Source organism: Pyxicephalus adspersus, chromosome 1, assembly GCF_032062135.1.
Source record: "Pyxicephalus adspersus chromosome 1, UCB_Pads_2.0, whole genome shotgun sequence".
NCBI classification, from domain to species: Eukaryota; Metazoa; Chordata; class Amphibia; order Anura; family Pyxicephalidae; genus Pyxicephalus; species Pyxicephalus adspersus.
This window is the reverse complement of record NC_092858.1, coordinates 157,372,706-157,386,020: the sequence shown is the minus strand read 5'-3', so window position 1 is coordinate 157,386,020 and position 13,315 is coordinate 157,372,706.

Below are 13,315 nucleotides of genomic sequence, written 5' to 3'. Positions count from 1 at the left end.
TCCCCTTCCCTTTCATTAGGATCGGTCGTCGTCCATCGTCCATGGATCCGCCAGGACGGTCGTCGGACGATGGACGACGTCCGACTGTACACACGGCAGATTTTCGCCCGATAATTGGCCGATACCGATTATCGGGCGAGAAAAATTTGCCGTGTGTACGCAGCTTAAGAGTTATACCAGATGGTTTTTTACATCCTCTATCAATGTGGCCAATTATTCAATTTGGAAGATTTCTGGTAGCATAAACTTTGGGTGATATGTTATTTACCACCCAGTTTTGCACCAAGACACACAATTTCATTTTGCAACGAAAAGCAACGCTACAAACATTGTACTTCCCTCCATAAATAACACTGAAATACTGACAACTTTAAATTCATAAACCATATTATAATTTGATCAGCTCATTGAATCTACATCCATATATTTAGTTTTCATGGATGGAGAAGGACCTGGAATCTAGATGATATCGAAAGAAACACAAATACTATGGGAAATATACAATAACATTCACCCAGAAAATTCCTGACTGAATAAATTAGGCCCAAAAGTACTGTAGTTCTAGCTCATTTAGAAACCATTGGGAAAGAAACGCCCCATTAGCCACGATCCTGTAATAACTCATAGAATAAGTTATAGTATTTTACCTTTGGTATCTTTTGTATCTTGAATGTAGGGCTTGAATATGGATGTTTATATATACAGGCCAGCATTGTTTACAAAAGTTGACTTTCATAGTAATATTTTAGACTATGCTATATTTTCATGAGGTTTATGTGGTTTTTGATGCATTGGATGACTTTAGATCTTATGCTTGTAACATGAAAACTCCTTGTAAACACATTGTAAAATAATTCCAAAGGCTATAATAAATGCATTCTAGGAAACTGAATTGCTTGCTCAGAGCCAAAATTTTGTTTGAAAGACATATAATCTGATTTCATTTTGGCATAATAATAGATTTAACTGGGTTTTTCCTTTTGCCACCAAGCAATCGGGGGACCTTTTCCCCAAAGTGCCCATTTCATAGCTTTAGGTCAGTTATTGTAGGGATGCTTCACAACAATTTCAATGTGGGCTAACAATTTAATGCTGCACTTTTTTCTGTGCTCAATTGTGACCTTTATAGCTTATAATTATGATGAGGATGAGGCTACCAAGGACAGTTGTTCACAGCATGGTTTAGGTTGGTAATAGAATTGGAAGCAAAGCTTGTCATTGCCCAGGAGGTGCAGCAATTTTTGATGCAGCAAGATTTGGGTGACCATGTGTTGAAGAAAGAACAACAAGCCTGGGTGTTATTTCCTAATCTTTGTGATTACTGCAGAAGGAGTTTTAATTTTCCTATAAACTTTCTTCTGTTATTATTACTTACAGGAGAGAATGGCTTTGGTCAAGTATCATTAGTGCCTAGTGGCTTTCTGTAACAGCTTAGGGACAAAATACTCCTCCAGCATACATAAGGCTTGAAGTTGCGGGTGGTGGACAAGAAATAAGGAGCAGGTCCTAAAACAATGAAAATATGGGGTAAATCAATGGTCCAGTATTTTGGGGATATCTCTGTATCTAATGCCGCATAGATCTAATAGCTCTATGCATATGAATGTGATCATGTAGCCGTGCTAATAACACAATGCTTATAATCCCATCACGGCCAAATGTAGATTGCATTGATTTTTGCCAATAAGATATTGCTTGGTATACTTTCAGTGAAAATATGGAACTTAGGATACAATCTCTGTAAAGCACTACTAAATGTGTCCAGATCCTGTATATGTTGTAGGACAATATTGCTGCTCTCATGAACATACAAAATCACAAGCTAATCTAAAGCAGTAATACATATTGATAATGTTATTAAGTTTAACTTGACCACTGATGATCGGTGTTGCAAATACATCTGAAAAACACTAAAAAGGTAATAGTTTTCCTTTTAACAGTTAAGTATTCCATCTTTCGCCTGGTATATGTTAATAATAGGACCAATCTTAGTATGAGCATCTAAAGTACTTGGTATCGCACACAGATTTTACCACTATGTTGGATCAGTCTTTCAACCACATGGCATTGGAATGTAAACCAAGTCTGGCTGGAGCTTGATACAGTTTAACATGGTGGAGCCTTTAATAACCTATTATTGTTAATGATAGACCCAATTGTGCAAATAGTTTTTCCTGAACTAGACAAAATACCAGACTTTCTTGATGGCAGGCTCCCGAGAGAATCTATGTGCACTCACCTTTGCCATGATCCCACAAAGTCCAGATCATTGATGTAGCAATAGAACTCATGGCTAGGAATGTTCCCCTCTGGGAGATTGGCATTGGGCATTACACTGTGGGAAGTGGTGAGATGGGATCTCATATATTTTTCCTATCCAGAAGCAGAATTGGACAATAGCAGGGCTGTCACACATAGGTTAAATTTAATATGCTGACAGTCTCTGAACACTAGCAGGAGAGGCATTACTGACACAAGGAAATTTCATAATCACATACAGTAGTCTATCACGTCAACAGTGACATTTGACTGGGTTCATAACCTCATCAAACAAATGTACTGGTCTGTATGCAGCATCAGCAAAGCCATTCCACTTACATACAAGCAATACAGCTAAGATAATTTTATGGAATTGTACCATATAGGATCTATGTGTCACATTTCCATTCATGAAATGTAATGACATGGCAACAAATATTTAGGTTGCTTTAATAAGGTAATAAATTATGCAGTGCTGATATTAAGGCAGGCTGTCTATAAGGTAATAAATCTGGTGTTGCTTTTACTTGTTTGTACTGTTGATTGCTGTAGTTCTGTACAAACCATGTGCTGGCAGCATGTAGGGGAGTTAGATCATGGCTCTTACACATAAAAAGTGACCCCTCCACCTAAACACCGTACCTATCAAGAGCACTTTTAAAGCAGTGTTTGGAGAGGAAGATAGTGGGCCAATAGACAGCTAGGTCGCACATTTGTGAGTGAGAGCCTTTGGCTGCCCCTCCTATATGTTCATGCACATTTATTCATTGCTGCAGCATTTAGCATTGTAAAAAAGTAAAAAGAACAGTAGATTAGGTAATCAATATGCAAAATGACTGCATTGCAGTAATAAATGATATGGGTGTTGCTTGTCTTTAACAATTTGGAAATTTTACTGTAAAAATTGACAAATGCAATAAGATTTATAATTTAGGCAGAATTCTACTGGGGGTATTGACCGTCTTCCATAATAAGCAAATATAGGAAGCATACTTGCTGATCGCCACAGGCCTACCTGTGTGCAGGTGCAAGGCAGTAATGCCTCTGCATCCTCAAAGCTAAAATATGTTTTGCAATTTAAATACAAAGCAATATTTTCAGTTGCCTACAAATAATGAGGCTCCACTACTGTGCTTTTGCAATCTTTAATTCTGTTTTATAGAATTACCAATGTAACCACCGACAACAAATAACACACAGGTACCAATGATTTATCTTCAGCTATAGCAAGTATTTGACATTTTCATGTAGTAAAATAGACACCACATCCGAAAAAGAATTTCAAACATGGAAAACTCACCACTAGGTGATTAAAATTTTTGTATTCATCAGAATTGTTACATGTCAAACAAAAGGGAGGCCATAACATACTAATTTTGCTAGATCAGCAATTCTTGGTGAAGTTATTTCCAAATGTAATGAGCAATGATTGATTCCATGATGATACTCTGGGTTCCACTAATCTTTTATAATGCGAAATTAAATGTAGCTGCTCCTGCACAATCACAGTTATAAAGAATGGTGAACCAATATCATGGAGGTTAGCGAGTGAACAGAATCCAATGGGAGCAGTGAACAGTAGAATGTAAAGCCCTGGTTAATGTGATTTTCTTGCCCTAATAAGACATTTCTATCCGCCTTTAAAGACATTCTAGCCAGGGATCCCTTTCTTCATAAAACAAAAACTACTCCTTTCTAGTCAATCACTATAACAACTGAAAAAACTAACCTCAAACGCCCTAGTCCTGAGTCTTTTCTAGAATACAGTGAAAAGGTGCTTCTTTACACAGCAAAGTGGATCACTGTTGAAATAGACACTTCACACTGGCTGTTACATTGAAGGATTTTGTAAGGCCCTGGTCCGGCACCAGGGCTAGCCATACACCAGGCCCCCAATCTAACTCCTCACATTTCGCCTTTAGCAAGTCCCCACTCAGCCTTTGGAGGATGCGCCTTCCCGGTACAGGTTTTCCGTGCCAAGAGATGGTGTCTGGGGAAGTAATGACAGAGGACCAGGAGTCCACAAATAATGAAGTATAAGGGATTCCAGCAGAGGCAAATCCAGAATCAGAGGTCATAGACGGATAAACAGTCCACCAAGGATAAAAAGACAAAGCAGAGTCGGGTCTCAGGTACAAGGTCGGTCCATGCCTAACGTAACACACCAGCAGCAGTTCAGCCCAGCTACTACAGGCAACTGGTGACTGGGAGCAGAAACATTATAAAGTCCTGGCATCCAAAGGCAGCACAGGATTGAGACCAGGAACTACTCCTGCTCCTAAATGCCCTTCAGCTGTGCACAGTCTCAGAGCAGGGGATGCTGAGAGACTATTCACATCTAAAGGGAATTTGGGGATGTCGCAGATTGCAGAGCAAAGGACTGCTATGTGTTTGATCTTCCTTGCTGCAGTAAGCAAAATCATCTGATGGAATAGACAGGGTTTGCTAAACTGTGGTGGCTTACTGCATGGAATAGCCAGCCAGATAATCAACACTTAACAGATTATCTGTATGCATCTTGCTAGAGGGGGGCATGTAATGATGGATTAAGATAGGTAAAATTGGAATGTAGAACTGATATTAGAATGTTGTGAATGCCTGCGTGACCTGTGAGTCTGGAGCACTCTAAAACAGTTTATTAAGATCATCTTGATTCAGTCAGTGGACTGGCAAACATTCTCTAGCTACACATTAGGCTGATCTTGGTCAAGTCTAAGTTTTGGTAAAGTAGACAGCTCATTGGTATAGTTTCAAAATGGTCACTGTCATCTGAGTGTAAGTTTGTTATTCTTCATAGGGAAGGTTTTAATGTCTGATGGTTATGATGTTTTATTAAAAAGACTAGATTATTAAAATATTCAAAAGATTCAAATTCTGTGCAGGCTAGCAGCCTATTCATGTATGACCAAAGGCATGTATCTCCTGCCAAAGATTACAAAATCCATTACTTTTTCAACATAGAAAGACATTACAAATCCAGTTTTGAGTACACTTTTCAGATAACTAATGTTCCTAAAACCTTCATGCAACACAAGTGCTTTTGTGTTGTCTTCCTTTGTTGCTTACTGATTTTTGTCTAACACCACTGGGTGAAGTTATTTTGGAGTGTATGCTTCAGCCAATGTGCAGTTTGGTTACTGGATTTGATCCTGTTCTGCCATTGGCTGCTGGCCCTCCTCCCACGTTTCAGGCTCCCGTTGCTGGAACCTTAGCTTGTTTTCTGCTGGCTGCCAAGTGATATTTGGCCAGTTGTTTTCTTGGTTATCAACCTCGACTTGACCCTGGCCCTGCCCCACTACTGTTATTGCCTGGTGCGCGCCCCAACCTTAGTCCATCCTGTCTACTAATATAACCAGCCTCCCACCCCGGCCTTGGTCCATCCTGAATATGATTATTGCCTGCTATCTTTCTGACCCTGGTACCTGATTTCTGGCTGTTCTTTCATTGATGCTCTTTGTCCTACTTGCCCTTGTTATGGAGAGCCGAGGCGCCATGACCTGGTTTTCTCTCTAGGGCAAAGTAGTCTGGTGACCACTAGAGTCACCACCCCATCACCTTTTGCAGAGCACTCTGGTGAAGACTGGGAGACACCTAGACTCTACGCCCTAGGTAATACCATGTGACATGCCCGGTGGCATAGCCCTAACACCATGTCACAATCTCTTTAAATGTTAAATGCAAGCAGCTGTGCCAACACAATATGAACAGAAATGACACAATGATGTCACCTTCAGGAAACCCAGTGAGATAATGAGCTGAATTTCATGCATTTTAGAAAATCAGAGAATAATTTCACAAAAATAAAAACATGAACTAAAATGAAAATGCAGTTATTTTGTTGGTAGTTTCAAAAATATTTGCATATTATAAGTATACCAGAAATTGCAGGGTTCGCCACTATCAAATGAAGCATGTAGATATGAAAAATCAGGCTTTGTACAGGGTACATATTCAGTTGTATGTATTTTTATTATACGAAGGCTGATATCCCTTTAAGCCAACAAGCCAACTTTTTATTTGACTATTTAATTACAAATTCTCTTACAGTGAAAAAAATCCAAGCAAGAAATTTAAAACCACTTCTATATTGTGTCACTGAAACAACATACTATAATTTTTGCTTCAAATGTCATCTCCCACCCCAGGACTTTTTACATTTCTCGATTTGCACAACGACATTTGGGTTAAACTTCATTTACCTAAAGTTCCTCAGTAATAGGCTATGTCTATGTAAGACATCTGTTACAACTGGGAAGGCTCTAATTTTAATAGAAAATAACATAGTTTAACGGCGTAAGATTAGAGGTTGTGTGTTTTTTCGTTTTGCTGTGTTGGCTTGTACTTCTCTTTTTTCTGCCAAAGGACTTATAATACATTAAAGTCGGAACATGCTGAAGGCTTAAGAAAGGAGCGAGGGGGGGAAAAATCTTCTTATCTTGTCATTTTGTTTACTGCCTTCTTGAGTCTTGTGTCAGTAAGTCTAATGGTGGGCTTGACAAAATGTTCCTTTTGTCAAAAAAAGTAGAAAAATAGAAACTTGCTGACTAAATTGTCCAATAATTACAAATTTAAATCTATGCAACTGGCAGACTATTACGAAAGGCAAAGTGTCATTTGTAGACAATTTGCATTTGTTTTCCTTATTTTTAGTATGGAGTCATTTCATATTGATTTTTGTCTAATAATTGCATAGTAAAGGAATTATAGCAGTCATAATTTAATTAAAATCATATAACTTTATGTGGAGCCTCCTTTAAAACAATGATATTTACCTTTACCTTTGCAGGGCCCTCGATCCTTCTGTAATCAGATTCCAGTTGGTCCTGCGCCATCACGGAATTCTTCCTCTTTCGGGCACAGAACCAGGGTGGTACCACAATCTTCTGCAGTCTTTTTATGAGTTTTTCTTACATAATCGGGTCTCACACTGCACAGGCTCAAGATCAGGTGACATTTCCTCCTGGAAAACTTAAAAAATTGTTCCAATCTCACGGGGCATGCTTTTATTTTTACATTGTTGGAAAAGCCCCATCTGTGCATGCCTGCCTGACATTGACCATGCCCAGAAAAAGCAGCCTGAAACCTCCTGAGATATGTATGGGATGTGTGCAGATGGAAGGAGGCTCTGGGTTTCCTTTTCAGTCTTTACTTCCACCCCGGTCCTCCCCTTTCAACTAAAAAATGTATTTACAAAAAAATATAGACTTTTTAATAGTATAAAAGGGTTATTCACCCTTTTATATAATGTTCAAAATGTCATGTTACGTCTGCTGTAACATATGCTATGTTATAGGGAACAGCACTAAAAAATAATTGCGCTTAAGCAGCACCCTAAAAAATGCACTTTGTGTCCTGAATTCCTCCCGAAAATCAACAGAGCACTTCCTTTGCCTATGAACTTTGATACCTAAAGTCTCCTTGCTAGGGAGGATACTGAATCTGAGTGGACTTGTAATGCCAGAAATTTACTACTTCTGCTTTATCTATTCTGTGAATCTGTGATTTCTCCACCACTCCATTTCCTAAATTTTTCCTCCATCAATCATGAGACCAATCCCCACTCATTAGGAGAGTAGCTATGAAATGAGCAAGGAATGAAAAAGTCTTGTGTCTACTAAGATGTCGAAATATATATAGTATGTCCTAGGCATGGAACATGCATAGTGTCTTGGTGTAGAGCTCAGCTCCGTATGCGGTATCGCCACATACAAACCCTGTATATATAGTATAACAATGTAACTCCTATCAGTGGCCTCCAAGAAGACTGAGGAGGATCTTCATTGAGCCTCAGGCTCACAATGGAGACGCAAGGAAAATGGCAGTTTCCAAGGACATAGCATTACCAGGATTATGGACCCATCATCACTTCAGGGTGCCCCAAACAGATATGCTCTGAATACTTGCTGATTATGGCAGAAGCTCACCACCCAACGATTGTAGCTCTACTTTAAGAACATTCCTACACCCACCAACACCCACCAATGAGTATAGCTCCAGCTTAGGAACATTCCTACATTCCTACATGCTTTTTGACCCATCACTATGATGGTCTGCCTTAACAGATGTGTTGGGTGATTGGTCAAAAAGCATGTATGGGGGTGGAAGGAGCAAAACAAACCTCCTTTTAACCTTATACCTATTTATTCCTCTGGTTACTAGTCCTCAGGGCCCACCTTTTACCCCCTTCTTTCAGGTCTGCATCATCGTGCTATATATGCATATATATGAAAAATTTCCTTTTACTATCCTATTGCTGAATACTCAACCTCTTCCGTCCCCCCCCTTTTAACTTTTCTTTTCCCTTCCCACTACTATATCACCCCTTACTCTGATTAACTACCTCCCCTAAAACCATCCTAAACTTAACCCTTTTAACTACCTGCTCCCCATCCCCTCCCAGTCATAAAGGCCTTCCACTAGCCCTCTCTGTTCTCCCAGTCCAGCCCTTTCTTTCATTCAAACAAATACTCCTACAGTTACTACAATTAAACTTATAAAATGATTATAAACATGGAACTTGGTGTTCTAGAAAAAAATTATTTACATATTTTGTGTTTTTCCTTTTGACTCGTAGTCTTGCCTATAAATCTTCCATCTCACACTGTTATGTGCTTCAAAACACACCCAATAAAATCATCACTTCAAATGACAGAAAAGCATCATTAACTGGACAGAAACCATAAACCAGCTCAATAACATACTGATTAATCAATTAAAAAAAATGACTAATGTGTTTCCATCTCACACCTACAGCGGATGCTGGTTGCAAATCTGATTTTAGAAAGCCTGAAAGGTTTAGGACAGAATTATGAATGGTGTATTGAACATCTAAATCTGATTATTTTTGTTAAACATTTATCAGTTTTTGGCAATGCTCACATCAATGCGCCACCCTATATCTCTTTAGACTGATGCCCCGGGCTAATCTGCTACACAGCCAAACGAAGGCTGGGGCCAGCTCTCCATATCAGATCTCTATCATCACACGCTGCATCGCGTTCCAAATGTTCTACATGCCGCACAACCACAAAATGTTCCTGCTTGCACACATCTGGGCTCATATTCTTTTATACTTGCATTTTGACTGCGGGGAAGATTAAATATCGCAGGTGTTGTGATTGTTATGTTCTAATTGTTGCCTCGTAATACTGGATTACTTTTTCGTTTCCTGCTGAATGAATGTCAAAATATTTCTGCGCACAATCCACCTTGAATGAATGCCTTAGAAGTTTAGTTTTCTTTTTTTTTTTCATGTGTTTTGATGGTGTCAGATATTCATATGGGAAGATCAGGGTAGTCGGGAAAATGAATTGACAGATAGGCTGGCAGTCTTTATTAAAAAGTGTCTTCCATCACTGCCTTTATAATGTCAGTTATGTGTGAGTATGGTAATGAGTTACACTACATTCCACATGGATTTACATTGTGGTCTGTGTTATTCTATAGGGAAGGAGGTAATGATGTTATTTTGTGAAAAAGCAAAACTTTAGGCCAAATAGTAGAATAATAATGTTAGTACATGTCACAAGGAGTACCTTATGACTATAGAAAAGAACTAAGCTAACATATTTGATTATTGCATATTGGACATTTCAATATTTATTGAATTATTTAATGGTCAAGGTATAAAGAAATACTAACTATATATCATTAAAAAAGTGCTTGAATGTTAGGTAATTGACTTGCTGAGATGATGTCAAGAGTCTGCTGCAGACATGATAATGCATAACCTCAGTCTTCTTTTTCCTTTGTGATCTGACAGTAACATTGTACTCTATACCAAGGCATAGGAATAGAAACTGCAGGCAAGGGTTAATCTGTTTTATACTTTGTGAACACAGCCAGATTTGCATTTATGGAGCACTTTCAGTGATTTTTACCTTGGAATTTATTTTACATTACATTTTGTTTTCCAAAATGTAGCCTGCTCGGGAAACAATGGCTATAAAGAAAATTAAATGGCTTTGTTTTCTTACAGAACTGATATGGTGATTTATAGATAACACGCTCAGAGAGACAGAACCACTAGGGGAAGCTGAATTTTGCACGGTGGTAGTGTAGTTGTAAGAATAGCGCAGAGTTTCAGTATCAGCCTGCATTTCTCCCCAGCCCCTAGAAGTGAGGTTGCTGCGTTGCAGACTTAAAGTAGATTGCAGTCTTGGGAAACACCAGGGTGAGCAGAAAAGAGTAAAGTACAAAATCAGTGGGCAAGAGAGTGGTGGATAATAGCCATGGTCCCTATTTAATGTACAGCGCTGCGTAATATGTTGGCGCTATATAAATCCTGTTTAATAATAATAATAATAATAATAATGGTCAAGACAGGCAGCAAACAGGCAAGATAAGAAACAAAGGTGACCCAGGGGTTACTGAAGACACAGGGGAACACAGGAGATACAGAAAGAGACTGGAAGCATGGGTGACATGGGGGTCACCAAAGACGCAGGGGAACACAGGGGACACAGGAAAAGACTGAAGGACAGGTGACATGGGGGTCACTGAAGAGGAACACGGGAGATACAGGAAGACACTGGAAACACTGGAACTGCAAGAAAGGTACTACACAAAAGAACAGACAGGAAACGGCAGACTGGACAACAAGGTGTTAGAACAGGAGCTGGACTGGAAAACAGTCAATCAGACAATAGCTGAGTAGAAAAGGCTTCAGCAGAGCTAGGGGATTGGCAGTAGTCTGGAGACAGGTTGCTTGAACACCGAGTGTTGTGTCTGAGCCAGCTAAATAGCCAAGAACTAACAAGAGGCAAACTCATGATTGGCCGGTGGGATGGGCAATGCACATTAAACCCGAAAGAGCAGGCGTGCTTGGGGTTAGAACTGCCTGCACGTGCAGGAGAGAGAAGACGGGACGTAAAAGAGGAGGAAGTAACTATGACAATAGATTTGTTAATAAGCAAAAATAAGCCTAATGCTAACCCTTTTATTAAACATTCATTTATTAGCCATAGAAATAAATGTTTCTCATCATGGGGTTGCTAATATGACCTTCTGTGAAAATCACTGCCAATTCAGTACCAAATATCTGTCAGGACAAATACAGGATCATAGACAATGTTCTCACACATTTCACTGGTAACTCTCACAATTTTAAAATCCTCTACAAAGATTGGAATTTTTATCTCTTGTTTAGGTGAATAGAATGTTAAAGCATCTTGTGTTTTAAGCCAATTTGGAACTATAAAATTGAGGCCAAAACTGCAGGATTAGCTGGTAAAGCTCTATGACCACAAAAATCCATTTATCCTATCCATATACAGCAGGATGTAATAATGCTCAGATTCAGCAGATATCTTCGAAATGTTCAGCATAACCCACAGGAACACTTATTTAGACACACACAGGCAGACATGAAATGCTCCAATATACATCCAGTAAAGCTTTGCTTTGTTGTCTGTTTACATTAATTTAATGCTGGAATGACGGTGTCGCTGTTTACAGAAATGAGCATCACCGCTGATAGATCACAGGGAGACCCAGCAAACACGCTGACAGCAATATAAGATGGAATGTCATGATAAAATCCTAATATGACAAGATAGTGCCAGTTGTCAGTATTAAATGGAAAAATCAAATAATAAACAACATGGGTTCGCCTAATCATAAGTAAATAGTCATTTGTAGAAAAACATGGACTTTATGATTTTATTTTCCTTATCATAAATATTAATATCATGCTTTGAATAAAATCATGTAATATTTTAGGGGAAATGAACTATAAAATTGCTGTAGATAGAAAAAAAATAGAGAAAATATTGCAACTATTGTGCATTTAAAAAAATCCCTTTCTTCTGAGCTGCATCCCATTGTAACATTGTTCTGTACTCAACAAACTTCTGTATCATGCTTTATTGCAGTGTTTCTCAACCAGGGGTCATTAGAATTCTGGAGTTTCTCCAGTGATTGGTAGGGGTTTCTTAAGCAATGTAGGCCTCTTGGTGGCTCAGTTTAAGTGACACCAATGATCTTTTTGTCTATCTGTAAGGGTAGTAATCTATGTTTGACTGGGGTCTACCTTATATATCAGTGTAAGAAGAAAGTGTGGTGTCTATAAAGGATTCAGACTCTCCTTTTTGCACAAAGAGTAGAAAGGTGAGAGCAGTGTTTCTCTATCAAAGTTTTGTGTAACCCTAGGGATCTTTTGGAGGTTTAAAGGGCTTCAGCATTAAGCGGTTTGTGCATTATTAACAGATAGCAACGATCTTTAGGCTATCTGTAAAGGTGGCAGCCCACTGACCCCCATGCTACTATACTGTGAGTTATATAGTGAATATAGTAATTATAACAGGGGTTCCCTAATGTCCTGAAAATTATTTCAAGGGGTTCCTCACACAAACTGTGATTGCCTAGGGTGTAGAGAAAGATGCATTCTGTACTTCATATACCTTCTTCCATGTTGCTATATGTTTGTACAAGATGATAGTCTTAACTCTAAAATTAAAACAAATCAACTGAATTATTAAATACATTTTAGGTAACATCAACATGTCTACATAAAATGTAACTATAGTCTATTCCATCAGTTTGCCCTTCTGAATGTTATCAACGACTTTGTTAGATTTAGGGCTAGTCAAGGTTGCAGTCTGGAAAAAGTTTCATTCCAACTTCAACAACTTCATAATGTCAGAGTCAAAAAGATATAAAGGGTTTTCAGGAATAGAATACCTGGCAATCACACAGTATGCTAAGCACTCCCGCTGCGTTTGCTGGGACTGACCGAACTCTCATGCACTTTCACTGCATTTACACCATCCCAGCCTGGCCAATAAACATGGCTGAAGTTCACAATTATAAAGAGAAGAAGGAAGAAGATAGTGATGGAACAGAGATAGGTAAGTATAGTGGGGTTTAGTTCTGCTTTAATAGGTACACTAGATGACAATTACATAAATACTTTTAGAAAACTTAATGTATGCAGAACATGTAAACTGGCAAAAAAGGGTCCAAGAACCCTTTTCCATTTAACTCAGTAATGGATCAGTGAATAATTCACATTGTAAAACAGAACTGAATTATTCATATTGTCAGGAAGAGCAACATA